The sequence below is a fragment of the Muntiacus reevesi genome, chromosome 3 (genome assembly GCF_963930625.1).
Source record: "Muntiacus reevesi chromosome 3, mMunRee1.1, whole genome shotgun sequence".
NCBI classification, from domain to species: Eukaryota; Metazoa; Chordata; class Mammalia; order Artiodactyla; family Cervidae; genus Muntiacus; species Muntiacus reevesi.
In genome coordinates this window covers 20,278,593-20,293,447 of record NC_089251.1, presented here as the reverse complement: position 1 = coordinate 20,293,447, position 14,855 = coordinate 20,278,593, and positions in this window count along the sequence as shown.

The window sequence follows — 14,855 nt, the reverse complement described above, 5'->3', positions numbered from 1 at the left end:
TTACATCTGGTTGATTCTTAACTTGTCATCAGGCATAGTTCTCAATGCTAGATGCACATAATAAACATCTGGGAAGCCTGGGAGGGGAAAATGATGGCTAGGTATCACCCTGAGCAATTGTATCTGAATATTTTCTATAAGGTTCAGTCACCAATGTTTTTCCTTAAGCTTTCAGATATTTATAAAATGCGGTCAGGGTTAAGAAGTAGTGTTTTAGAGTCAGACTTCTAGCCACCAGCTAGCCCCCATCCTTCTGAGGTTGTTTCTATAAGACTTGTAAAGGTCAAAGAGCCAAAGCAATCATATTATTCAAAAAGTATATTTGAAAAACATTCAGAAAAATCCTAAAGTGCTTGACTTTAACTGGTTCCTCAACCTCAGCGAACCTAGATGGTAAAAAATCTGCCTGCAATGCTGGGTTGGAAAGATCTCCTGGTGGAGGGTAATGGCAACCCACTCCAGTATTCTTGTCTGGAAAATTCCACAGACAGAGGAGCCTGGAGGGCTATAGTCCATGGAGTCGCAAGAGTAGGACAGGACTTAGTGACTAAACCACCACCACGAATAAGCAACTTGTGACTAGAAAGGAAAAGTCATTTCATTGGTTCAAATCATTGCTGTTGCTTGTTCTCCGAGTGATGCTAATTCACAACCTCTTTCTTTTCTTTAAATGGGGACAGAATACTTTACTGAGCAGAGCTCGCAGGTGAAGCAAAGTGCCTGAAATTCTAGGGGCTCAATAAAACTTAAAGTAAAAACAGCCATCATTTATTGAGTGCCACTATGTACTGAGTACTGATGCCTTATATGCATGATTAAATTAATCATTAGCTTACATTTCTCTGGAACCCATCAGAGTAAGCAATGAGTTGACATCACTTTCCAGTCCTTACAGTACAGCAGTTTTACAGATGAGGGCAGGAGATTGGATTCCCAGTCATGCCAAGACAGTCATCAATATATCAAGGACTCAGACAAGGGACTCCCTGATTCCCAAACTGACTGCTGCCATGGGTCCCTCCAGAGCCAGTGCCGCTTTGTCACTTTCAGAAAGTCACTTCATCCTCGGGAGCCTCCCCCACCCCACCCCAGCCCCTGCCTTCTGCTCTGCTCACTGAGTTCCCACAAAGAGTAAACAAATCGAGAACAGGGAAAGCACCTTTTACACTGTGGTGCATACCCACAAGCGAGCCGTGATTGCTACTGTGATGACTTCTCACTTGCTGAAAAGAACTGAAATGATCAGGAAGAATCCTCCCTTCATCTTCATTACAGAAGAACTCCTTCTAAACCCAGAACTTCAATCCATTTTCTTTCAGAATTCTGCTCGATGGAGTGGAAGGGGGCAAGGAGGAGAAGAGTGGCCCCACGTCCAGCACTGCCCATGGCCCCCATCTGCACCGGGCACCCTGCGAGCCTCCCTCCCACCACCTGTGCAGAAGGTGCTCTTTCAGGTCAGGAAGTAGAAACATCGCCCCAAGATGCAGCTACTCAACAGCCTAAACCAAATCCTATTTGCAGCTTGTCACCAAGCGACAGGGTCCATGAAGAAGTCTCTATATCCATTCAACACAAGATTTCATGAAATTCTGTCTTCTCTTCACAGTCTTTTAAGAACAAAATCTTTATTAATAGCAAATATTCTATTTTTAAAACTTTGTTGAAGTACAGTTGCTTTCCATTGCCATGTGAGTTTCTGTGGTACAGCAAACTAAATCAGCCTTCAGTTCAGTTCAGTCGCTCAGTCGTGTCCGACTCTTTGCGACCCTATGGACTGCAGCACACCAGGCTTCCTTGTCCATCACCAACTCCCAGAGTCTGCTCAAATCAGCCTTATATATACATATATCCCCCCTTTTTTTGGGTTTCCTATCCATTTAGGTCATCAAAGAGCACTGAAAAGAGTTCCCTGTGCTATAGAGTCAGTTCTCATTAGCCATCTATTTTACACATAGTAGCATATATAGGTCAATCACAATCTCCCAATTCATCCTGCCTCTACTTCACCCACCTTGTTTGTCCAAACGTTTGTTCAGTACGTCTATGTCTATTTCCGCTTTGCAAGTAAGTTCATCACTGGGAAAACAGGACAGCTACATGTAAGAAAAAGAAATTAGAACACTCTCAATTACCATACTCAAAAGTAAACTCAAAGTGGATTAAAGACCTAAATGTAAGGCCGGACACTATAAAACTCTTACAGGAAAGCATAGGCAGGACATTCTTTGACATAAATCACAGCAAGACCTTTTTATACCCTGCATCCTAGAGTAATGAAAATCAAAACAAAAATAAATAAGTGGGACTTAATTAAACTTAAAAGCATTTGTGTAGCAAAGAACAAAATCTTACATCAATTAGGATGTGATCAGGGAAAAAGTAGGAAACTGTTGTCCTGTCCACTCCAGAGTCAAGTCCTCCTGAAATCTAGCCTCCGCTGACCCTGTTCTCGGGTCTTGGATACCAGAAACCCTTTCCCCAAGAAACTCGTGAGTGACACGGCTCTTATGGGAAGGCGTAGCGGTGCTCAGCACAATTGCAGTGAATGGCAGTGGTTATTTTCCCCATTAGAGAAAAGGCCAGGCTCTACTAAACAGTCCTGCGTCCATTAAGAAAAAAATCTAGGTCATTTCTGATTCGGACAGACAGTGTGAACCTGAACAAAAGTGACCACTTCAGAGAAATGCAGGCCGGGTTGCAGCCCCACCCATGACTAAATGACAAAATGAGCTCTGTCTTTATACTTTCCAAGCTCCAGGAGGACAACACTTTTGATCCTTATTTTGTGAGTCGGTGTTCTAGGCTCCCTGAGGGAAGGAAGGAAGTAGGCAGCCTGGTCCAGAGCTGCTCCCTGATCAGGGGAGCAGGTGGGGCTTGGACACAAGGCAAAGGGTGGGGAGGGAGCAGGAGTGGGGGACAGAAAAGTAGGACCTGATCATGAGATACCTTTAGATTGATGACAAGGGCCCAGGAGCTATCTTCAAGGTACATTAGGAAACTACGGAAGGGTTTACGCAGACCCCTAAGTTCGGCATATCTGTGTTCTATGCACATCCTATTCTCATGTACATTGGAGTGGTGTTAATGAGTCCTGTGGCCTCTAGCTGGGTTTATGCTTTGTCAGATCCTGCCAGGATGCCACGCCCCAGTGGGTGCACTGGACCCACAAGTGAAGCTCCCCATGGGACAAAGTTGTCCAGCACATCCCTCAGCAGGGTGGAAGACCCTTGCCCATCTCTCCTTTAAGCCCAACCCTATCTTCTGAACTTCAAGGAAACTCTTTCTTACCTAAACCAAGGCTGGGTCTAGGCTTGGCTGGGTTTGCAGTTGAACGTTCTGTTGTCTAGCAGCTGGTGAGGAGTCTCAGGGCCCCAGCTTCAACACCACTACAGCATCGTCCCTGAGGTCTAGCCACACCATTACTGACATGCGCCTTGTGCTTGTCTTTTTGTGGAAAAGGCACCTGAGTGGGGGCAGGAAACCCTACCTGCTCCAGACATGTTCAATGGTTGGAAAGTTGTTCTTAATATTGAACTGAAATCCATCCACTAGTAACTTGCACCCATTAGTACCAGTTTTAAGGTCACGTAGAACATACCAGCTTTCTCTCCAATGGGGCATATTTCTTTATCTGATTCTACATGGAACTGTGAAGTCTTTGAGGATGTGGATGGTGCCTGATTCACAAGGAAGTCCCAGAATCTAGCACAATACCTGACATACAAGAGCTCAATAAATGTAGGCTGGATTAATGGACACACACAGGATAAATGGCATTGATAAATCCAGGCCTGATGAAGTATGCTAAGTGAGTACGAAAGAAGTATTTGTTGATCATATTCATGTCTTACACTTTCTCATGGTCCTCTTCTCTTAAGACTCTTATTTGTAAGCCAAACATTCTCAAAAATAAAAATTCAGGGCCTTTGAGCGAAGATCTTCCTTTGGCCGCTCCAATTCAGACTGAAATACTCCATTTGAGAAGAACACGTGATCCTGAAGGGCATCACTGATTCAATGGATGTGAGTTTGAGCAAACTCTGAGAGACAGTGAAGTACAGGGGAGCCTGGTGTGCTGCGGTCCACAGGGTCACAAAGATTCGGAGACGACTTAGCTCCTGAACAACAGCAACAACATGACACTCTCAGAGTCCGTGTTCCTTAAGACACATGTCAGTCAAGCCCTTCACATGGGCTTCCCTGGTGGCTCAGACCGTAAAGAATCTGCCTGCATTGTGGAAGACCCTGGTTGAATCCCTGGGTTGGGAAGATCCCTTGGAGAAGGGAATGGCTACCCACTCCAGTATTCTTGCCTGGAGAACTCCATGGACGAGGAGCCTTGGTGGGTTACAGTCCCTGAGCTTGTGAAGAGTCGGACACGACTGAGTGACTAACACTTTCACACCTTCCCATGCTTCCCCAAAGAGCAGGATTCTCCCTTCTCTGTGCCAGCAGGAACTCCCTCAGCTACTCTGGGCACACAGATGGTGCCAATCAGCAAAGGTCAGCCTCCAGCAGCAGCGGGGTAACTCTGTACACCTGATTTATCTTCATGTGTGGTTTTTTTTTCCATTTATTTTTATTAGTTGGAGGCTAATTACTTTACAATATTGTAGTGGTTTTTGCCATACATTGACATGAATCAGCCATGGATTTACATGTGTTCCCCATCCCGATCCCCCCTCCCACCTCCCTCTCTACCCGATCCCTCTGGGTCTTTCCAGTGCACCAGGCCCGAGCACTTGTCTCATGCATCCAACCTGGGCTGGTGATCTGTTTCACCCTAGATAATATACATGTTTCGATGCTGTTCTCTCGAAACATCCCACCCTCACCTTCTCCCACAGAGTCCAAAATTCTGTTCTGTACATCTGTGTCTCTTTTTCTGTTTTGCATATAGGGTTATTGTTACCATCTTTCTAAATTCCATATATATGTGTTAGTATACTGTATTGGTCTTTATCTTTCTGGCTTACTTCACTCTGTATAATGGGCTCCAGTTTCATCCATCTCATTAGAACTGATTCAAATGAATTCTTTTTAACGGCTGAGTAATATTCCATGGTGTACATGTACCACAGCTTCCTTATCCATTCGTCTGCTGATGGGCATCTAGGTTGCTTCCGTGTCCTGGCTATTATAAACAGTGCTGCGATGAACATTGGGGTGCACGTGTCTCTTTCAGATCTGGTTTCCTCGGTGTGTATGCCCAGAAGTGGGATTGCTGGGTCATATGGCAGTTCAGCCCAGTACAGCACCCTCCTGGTGTGTGCACTTAGAATCCATCCATGCCCTGCCGAACACAAACAACCACAGCCATGGGTCTGCCCTTCAGAAGTGGGGATGCCTTGTCAAGTGCCTTAGACCAGAAGGTTCCTATTTGCCTGCAACATTTCTCCAAATGAAGAAAATTTTCATTCCCTGCAAGTGCACCCCAGTTTTCTACCAGTGCTTGCAGCTTTTCCTCTCTGCCTTTGTGAACCTGAACACCCACCACTTAATTCTGAGAGCCTTGAAAGACATTAGCTCAACCATTTGCACATAAGAAGCAAAGCCATAAAAATCACATCATGCCACTTTGGCCACTTAGTCCCTTACACTTGGAATACTATCTAAACTTCTGACTGGGACCTGCGAGACCCAGCATGGCCAGCCACTTCCTCCTCTCCTGCCTCCCCGCCCCTCTGCTCACCAAGCTCCAGGCACACTTGGCCTGCTGTTAGTTTCTAGAACACTCCACGCTCTGCACTGCTGCCAAGGCTTTCTGCTCATCTGTCTCTCAGCTGGGAATCACTCTCTCTGGCTCTTCCACTGGATGACTCTAACGGATTGCTGTTTAGTCACTAAGTCATGTCTGACTCTGTGGCCACCTGATGGACTGTAGCCTACCAGGCTCCCCTGTCCGTGGGATTCTGCAGGCAAGAATACCGGTGCAGGTTGCCATTTCCTTCTCCTGGGGATCTTCCCCACCCAGGGATCGAACCCACGTCTCCTGCATCTCCTGCACCAGCAGGCGGATTCTCTACCACTGAGTCACCAGGAAAGCCCTGACTCTTCTCATTGTGCTCAGTTGCTCAGTTGTGTCCAACTCTTGGTGACCCCAGGGACTGTAGCCTGCCAATGCGGGAGACGCAAGACTCTTCTCATAGCCCAAGTTTAAATGCCATCTTTGCAAGCCCCTTTCAGACAACCTTTCCAAAGTAGAATCTACTCTGTGTCTCTCACACCAACCTGCTTGTCTCTCCTGCAGTGTGAGTTTCAATAGTAATTACTGTTTAATTGTTTCCCATTTGTCTCCCCCTTAATTGTGTGAAACACATCTGCCTGACATTCTGTCACGTCCCCAGCACCCCACACCTTGACAGAATGATATATGATAGCATCTCCCAGATGCTCGCGTGAGTCAGGTCTTGTCCTGCACACTTCTGGGCCATTGTCTCTTTTACTTCTCACCACAAGGCTAGGGCATAATTCTTAGGCCCACCTCATAAATGAAAAAATGGGGCCTTAAATGACTTACCTAAGGTCACACTTACCTAAGTAACTGGCTTCGATTTTGAAACCAAGCTGTCTGATTTCAGAACCCGTGGCCATATGATTATAACCAAGAGCTATAACATTCATTGAAGGCAGAAACAGCAACCCATTCTGGTATTCTTGCCTGGAGAATCCTATGGACAGAGGACCCTGGTGGCCTGCAGTCCATGGGGTCGCAAAGAGTCGGACCCGACTGAGTACAGCACAGCACAGAACAACATTCAATAAATATCTTCTAAATAAATACGTATTAAAAGTGACAATAGCAGGTCTCATAACCTCTATGGTTATACATTTCTAGAAGATAAGAACCATGCCATAGGTCTCTTTAGTGTTTTCCAACACCTGTTACAGGTCTGGGGCTGGAGAAACCAAATGCAGTATCTAGAGATGATCAGTTCAGCTCTTTCCTTTGCAGACTCCCATTTGCTCCCAAGTGCATGTTCTTCAATGAGACGCAGGTGGTCCCCCGCGGTCTGCTCTTGCCTCACAGTCTTAGCCCCCAGCTCTGTCCCTACCCACTCCCCCTTGAGCACCCAGAGGATCAAGAGCCCATAGACCTGTTCCATCAACAAACCTGGGCTTCAGTTTGGGGGCAGAGGAACCACTGATGAGTTTTAGTCAAGGGATTTGGCAGACTTCAGTGGAACCCAGCAGACCAGATTGAAACTCACAGCATGGACCATCATTAGGAGTTCACCATGCTTACACCAGTAGGGACTCAGTCAATAACTGTGGAAGGAAAAAAGCCAGGAAGAGAAGGCATGGCCCTTGGAATAATCCAGCTGAGTAATGACTCAGGCTTAAAGAATATGGTCTTTACATTTTAGCTGCAAATATAACAGCATCCTAAGAATGGATTGAAATAAAGAATTTGGAAGGTACCCTCCAGGTTACGCCATTTCTCTGTCATCTCTTCACCAGGTCACCAGACGAAACCAGAGGTGGATAAGACAAACTTCCCAATATCAGGGCAGTCAAAGGGCAGAGCTGACCAAAAGATCTGTGATTCTGCTGGGAGGAGAGGTAAAAGGTAAAGTGAAGTGAGCATGACCCTGGGCAGGTGCCAAAGAACCTAAGTTCTAGTCCTGCCTTGGAGAACTTTAGTAAGCTGCTCAGCATGGACAAGGCAAATTGAGTCTGGACCTCACCAAACCTGGGGTCATACAATAGAACTACGTCATCCTGTCAACAAGTCACCCCATCCACTTTGGGGGCCAGCAAGAGAGTCAGGCAAACAGAGCACCAAAGAGCTGCCATGAGGAATAGTTATTGTTGTTGATCATTCTTCCTTCCTGTATTCTTCAGACTTGGAAAGAAACTGCCTGCTGCTCATGGAGCAGAACCCTTCAGGACTTCACATTTTCTTCCTCCTGAGCTCTTCTTACTCAGTCAAACCATTTGGGAGCTTGCACAGCAAAAGGGCTGGTCCCTGGGGTCCCCAGAGACCACAGTGTAGAACCTTCCACCATTTCTCACCCTCCCGCTACACCTTCCTCAACCTGACCCGTTTTCTCACTGTCTTCCCCTCTGTGTAAGTCATCTATGAGGCTTTCTGTTTCTTTCTTCTTTTTTTGTTTAAATTTATTTATTTTTAATTGGAGGATAATTGCTTTACAATACTGTGTTGGTTTCTGCCACATATCAACATGAATCAGCCATAGGGATACCATAGGGATACGTATGTCCCCTCCCTCTTGAACCTCCCTCCCATCTCCCACCCCAACCCTCCCCTCTAGGTTGTCACAGAGCACCGATTTGAGCTCCCTGCATTGCACTTTCTAAACTTAACCAGAAATAGATGTTTTAAGTTATTTTTATTCAATATAAATAATGGCCTGGTTTTTTAGTTTATTATGCAATCAGTATGCATGTGTGTGTGTGTGTGTTTGCTCAGTCATGTCCAACTCTTTGGCAACCCCATGGACTATAGCTGGCCAGGCTCCTCTGTCCATGGAATTTTCCAAACAAGAATTCTGAAATGGGTTGCCATTTCCTCCTCCGGGGGATCTTCCTGACTCAGAGATTGAACCTGTGTCTCTTGTGTCTCTTGCATTGACAGGTAGATTTTTTACCACTGTGCCACCTGGAAAGCCTGTATGCAATCAATGCATATGAAAAAAATCAGTGTCATGGGTCTCTGTTCGTTTCTCATATGAAGTCATTCCTGCATTCTCCGCCTGCTCTGCCATTGTGTTTCTTCCCCTCTTCTAAATGTGGGGCTGCAGCCCTCACTCCCTCTGCCATGTTTTGCCTTGTTTTGAAAGTCCTACTCTGAGAAGAGATCGATTTTCTAAATAACCATCCTCCATTCTCTAATGATGCAGTACTATTTGTTCCTACGCTGTGGCAAGTGAGGGTGCAGGTTACTGTATGGTTCCTACCCTAAAGATCCAGGAAAAACAAGGTCTCTCACAGACTTATAGCTGTTCCTGTCATCTCAGACCCCAACACAAGCATCCTCCCCTCACCTTAAATCAGAAGGATGCACATGTCTCTGGGTCCATTCACATTAAGAGGTCACTCTGATTACAGATCTTCCAGGACGCATATTTCATCCTGAAGACTGCAGACTCTTTGTCATTTCTAACGTCCGAGCAGAGAAAGGGATATTTAAGGACTCTGAAATAACATGGCAGGAAATTGAGATTCACTTACTGCATATAAAGTGATCGAAAAATCCCCTCTTTCACTATCTCTTTTCCCCTTGGGTCTGTGGTTCGCAAACTGCAGAGCATAAATCGTGGAGCAAACCATGCTGGAATATCAATAAAGCCACATCGACCCGAAGCAGGAACTCAGCTTGCAGCGCGAGGGTTTTTTTTTTTTTAGACATTGGTTGGCAGCCAGGTTGATGAAAGGAGAAACCAAAGAGAATAACAGCTTTGCAGCAACAGAAAAGGAAGTTAGAATTCAGGAAATGTTATCCATGTGCCTTGCTGTAAATTCACAAGGAATGAAGTTGGGTGGTGGGGGATATGTATAAATAATGCAAGTGCCAACACCATGCATGAGACCACAAGACCCCATGTCTAGGTGGTCCTCAGGCACTGTGGGTTGATTTGTGCCCCCTCCAAAATTCATATGTTAAAGTCCTAACCTCGAGTACATCAGAATGGGACCTGATTTGGAGAAAGGGTCTCTACAGAGGGGTTCAGGTTAAGGTGAGGCCATTAGGGTGCGTCCTAATCCAATCCGAATGGTGATTTTATAAAAGGGAAGTTTACAGACAGACACTCATGGAGAGAAGCTGATGGGAAAAAATGTAGGCAGAAGACAGACTTCTTACCAGTCAAAGAGAAAAGCCTGGGACAGATCTTCCCTCATAGCCTTCTGAAGAACCAACTCAGCTGACTCCTTGATCTCAGACCCCCAGCCTCTGAGACTGTGAGACAACAAGCGTGTGTTGTTTAAACTACTCAGTTTGTGGTCCTTCACAGCGGAATTTCTATCCAGTGCAGACACCAAGCTTCCAGAAACACCAGAAAAGGGGTGAGAGAGCGGATGTCCTCTTCTGCCGACGTCACCTACTTTTAACTCCCAAAAGGATTCCTCACTGAATTGCTCCCATTCTTTGTTGTTTGTCAAATAACTTTCCTACCTGAAAAAGTGCACACATACAACAATAACCAATTTTTAATTATCATTCTGCAATAATCAAGGAGAAAACTGATATCAGAACATTTGATCAACAGGAAGAGAAAGTGCAACCATCTTGAGAGCATATGATTTCACTTAAAGACAAAAACACATGAAACTAAGTTTGAACAGATTCTTCATGAGTCAGTGTAGCAATTCCATGAGGCTTTCAGAAATGTGTGAAATCCTTCATGAACCTCCTTCTCCCTTCCCCCTACCCCAAATGACCTTCATGGGCACCAGGGTGGGATTAAGAATCTAGGCCTGAGAAAGACAAATATGACATCACCTATATGTGGAATCTAAAAAAGAAAGATACAAATAAACTTACAAAACAGAAATAGAACCACAGACACAGAAAACAAAGTAAAGGTTACCAAATGGGAGAGGGGTGGGGAGGAATAAATTAGGACTTTGGGATTAACATATACACACTACTATATATAAAATGGATAACCAACAAGGACCTATTGTATACAAAGGGAACTATACTCAACATGTTGTAATAAGCTATATGGGAAAAGAATCTGAAAAAGAAAATATATATACACACACATACATATATGTCTATATATTAAATACATAAAATATATAAATAAAATAATATGTATACATATGTATTGTATATATTACATATGTATACATATATATTCTTTTCCAGATCCTTTTCCATATATGTGTGTGTGTGTGTGTATATATATATATATATAAACTGAATAACTGTGCAGTATATCTGAAACTAACACAACATTTTAAATCAACTATGTTTCAATTTATTAAAAAATTCTCTAATTGAAACTATTTTTAAAGAATCTAGTCCTGTCTTTCTCAAGGGCTGCTGGAAGGAATGTACAGAATTAAAAGCCCAGTAGGTTATTTTCATAACTGCGTCACCACTCCCACACTCCAGCTCAAGAACACCAATCTCTTCCCATTATTTTTTTTTGAGGGAGGTCACCACTAAGTTAATGTTTCAGGAACCATTTATGAAACTCTACTGTGGGCTCAGGATGTGCCAGACATCAGATGCTCTCATAAGAGAATTTTTCACTATGTAGTTCCACATTTGTGAAAGATTCAGACATTAAAACAGGCCATGACAAGGTTGGGTTGTGTGTGAAGATATAGAAGGGCTTAGAGTCAGGTTCAGGGGTCAGCAAACCCCTCTGAGATGTGCCTTCTAAGCAGAGGAGTTATCCAGGTGATAACAAGGCAAAGAGATGGGGTAAGTACAGACACAAGGGAGGGGGAGCACCGTGTGTGTGTGCACACACATGCGTGTGTATGCAAGCACATGCATGAATGAACACGTGTGCCCACATAGTACAAGCATGGTAGAAATGGGAGTAAGACTAAACTTGTGTCTGGGAGCAACAGTGATTGATCAGAAACAGCTTGAATGGATGGAAAACCAAGTGTGATGTAGAGAGGAGCGTGACATGAATGACAGGTAGTGGAGGGCTCTTTACATTCAGCGAGATGAAGCAGTCAACCCGTGACCACTGGGCTGGTTACCAGAGATAAGACTTTAGTCTCCTTTCTCTCGATTCAATGCTATCTTCACTAAGCAATAATAATGGCTAATGGGTATTAGTAGTTACAGTTAGACATCACATGCATTAAACCATTTAATCTTTATAACAATCCAATAAAATAATTATTCTTATTACTAACTTCACTTTTCTATTGAAAACCACGAGGAGTGGGGAGTTTACGTATTACTCAAAGTCACATGGCTGACAAGTCATATCAGTTTTCTTGGCCATTATTTCATGGTTCCTCTGTACTGTCTTCTAAGACAATACTACGTACAGAAAAAGAAGGTCCGTTCATATGGTATATCTGAAATAGAGGGAAAATATATGTACAAGCAACCTTGTAAGACACAAGTTGATCCTTATTGAGGAAAAGAGGACCATTTTATCTACTTACATCTCAATAGGGCAAGAATTTACACTAATTTCAAGGATGACTAACATTCATTCTCAGTGAAATAGCCAACCAGAGCCCAAAAGATTTCCTCCTCTTGGTCTCTTTCCAAATCCTACAGTCTGATGTTCTGAGGAGTATTTTGGTCAGATGTGATTTCTAAGCCCATGAGCTTACTTTGAGAACTTCAAAGATATCAATTCTGTGATCACACGTCAAGGGATTCTTTTAAGAAGGAAATATGATTGAAGGAAAGGAAGACTAACCTGTGACATCTTTCTGAATTGACAAGCATCATTTGTTAGAAACGGGAGAGGGATTGGGCAGAGGGATTACCTTTACCTGCTATTGTGAGATCTGGTTCCCTTCTGTGTCATATCAGGGCTGTGGAGGAATGCATATTGTGTTGTTGTTTAGTCCCTCAGTCATGTCCAACTCATTGGCAACACCATGGGCCTCTAGCCCACCAGGCTTCTCTGATCATGGGATTCTAGAGTGGGTTGCCATTTCCTTCTTTGGGGGATCTTCCCAACCCAGGAATCGATCCCACGTCTCCTGCATTGGCAGGCAGATTCATTACCACTGAACCAGCTGGGAAGCTCAGTGGAATGCATAAACACACTCTATTGGAATAACAACTTTCGAAGACTCTTTGGAAAAGACCCTGAAGCTGGGAAAGATTGAAGGCAGGAGGAGAAGGGGATGACAGAGGACGAGATGGTTGGGTGGCATCACAGACTCAATGGACAAGAGTTTGAGCAAGCTCTGGGAGCTGGTGAAGGACAGGGAAGCCTGGCATGCTACCCCCCACCATGGGGTCACAAATAGTCAGACACGACTGAGTGAACAACAACAACAAAAGAATTGATAAAAATAAAAATGTTCTTAGCACTGTTTTTAACACAATGCTGACATTTATATGTGTTCCAGACTTGATGCTGTGTGAGGCGAGGGGAACACAAAACTGTATTTCTCTCTACATGTAGAACCATGTCAAGGAAAGCAAAAACCATGAGCAAGTTGCTGGCTCGAGTGAGGCGAGGCAGAATGGGCCAGAAGAAGCTACAGAGGCAGTGGCTAAAGACTGGGGCATTCAAAGTGCACAGGGGTGGCAGAAGTAAAGATTGTTTCTAGAAGACTGACTGACTTGGCATTGGCACTTAGGTGTTATTCCAAGTGCGGAGCTTGGAGCTGTGGGGAAGAGTTAAGAGGCTATGGTGGTCCCCGAGAACTGGCCAGGGTGGGATGCTGGGTCCTAATAAAGAAAAGGGCCGGCTCTGTCTGGAGACTATCACAGGAGGCCTCAGAGGAGGTCAGCAAGTCCTCTCAGTTAAAGCTCAGCTCCTTCAACCCTCCTTTCTTCAAATCTATGAACCACTTAATGTTTGAACTCAGGCAATTAAGTCACCTCTATAGGCTTTAGTGTCCTCATCTGTACATTTGTGATAAATAATAGTCCTGATTGGAAGGAGATGTGTGAACAGCAAGTGACATAATTTTTGCACAACTCAGCACAGCCCGTCCCAGAGTTAACACTCTTCAGATATTCGCTGTGATTATTATTATTATTTGAAGAGAGGACATTTGAGCCACGCTGTGAAAGATGAAGAGTATTTTGCTAGGTGGAAAGGGTGGGGGGGCAGACATTCCGAGGAGCGAGATTAACATCGAAATTGATTTTCCAGGCCAAGAAGAAAAATACCTCTTTTGTGAAAAGTTCCCTTTTTTAGCTTGACTGTTAGCAAACCCAAGCCAAGAATTTCACATGGGAAATGGGATCTGAAACTCCACCTTTCATTCTGAAATTCAGGAGATATAAGTTTGCATTTTATTATTCTCAGTCAGTTCGTCTTTTTTTTTTTTTTTCCGTTAATCTCTGTTCCACCCAACCCCAAGTGCTTTGCTAAAGCATTTTGCTGTCAGGCCAGGAAATGAATGAATTATTTTGGAGCATAAAGGATTAAGATAGGGATGCTGGTAAATGAAAATTGATGCTATTCAGATTGATCAAACCTTTCGTCATTTTGTCAAACAGGTATTGGATGTCTACTCTGCCAAGCTTTTGCTGGATGCAGAGGATAGAAGAGAGAAGACGATGGCAGAGGATGAGATGGTTAGATATCATCATCAACTCAATGGGGATGAATTTGAGCAAACTCTGGGAGATAGTGAAGGACAGGGAAGCCTGACGTGCTGGAGTCCATGGGGTCGCAAAGAGTCGGACTTGACTTTGTGACTGAACAACAAACAAGAAAAGAATATAAAGGTACTGACATCATCGTCCCTGTCCTTGAGAGGCTCTAACTAGTGAGGGAGAAAGACAGGTAACCAGATAATCTCAAAGAGCAGAGGGAAGAAACAATGTACCTGGTAACAACAAGTGTAGCACAGAGAGCCAAGGGGGAAAGTCACATGATGTTTAAATCAGCATTACCATCCTTTAAATCCCCCTTTTGAAAGAGTATTAGACTTACAACTATGTAAGATGCAGCCGTTCTCCAGGTATCAGCCAGCTTGCACCAGGAAGTGTGCATAACTCAGACCTATGTATAAACTATATGAGCTTTTCTGGTGGCTCGGTGACAAAGAATCTGCCTGCCAATGCAGGAGTTGTGAGTTCAATTCCTGCATTGGAAAGATCCCTTTGGAGAAGGAAATGACAACCAACTCCAGTATTCTTGCCTGGAAATTCCCGTGGACAAGGAAGCCTGGCAGGCTACAGTCCATGGGGTCACAGAGAGTTGAATACA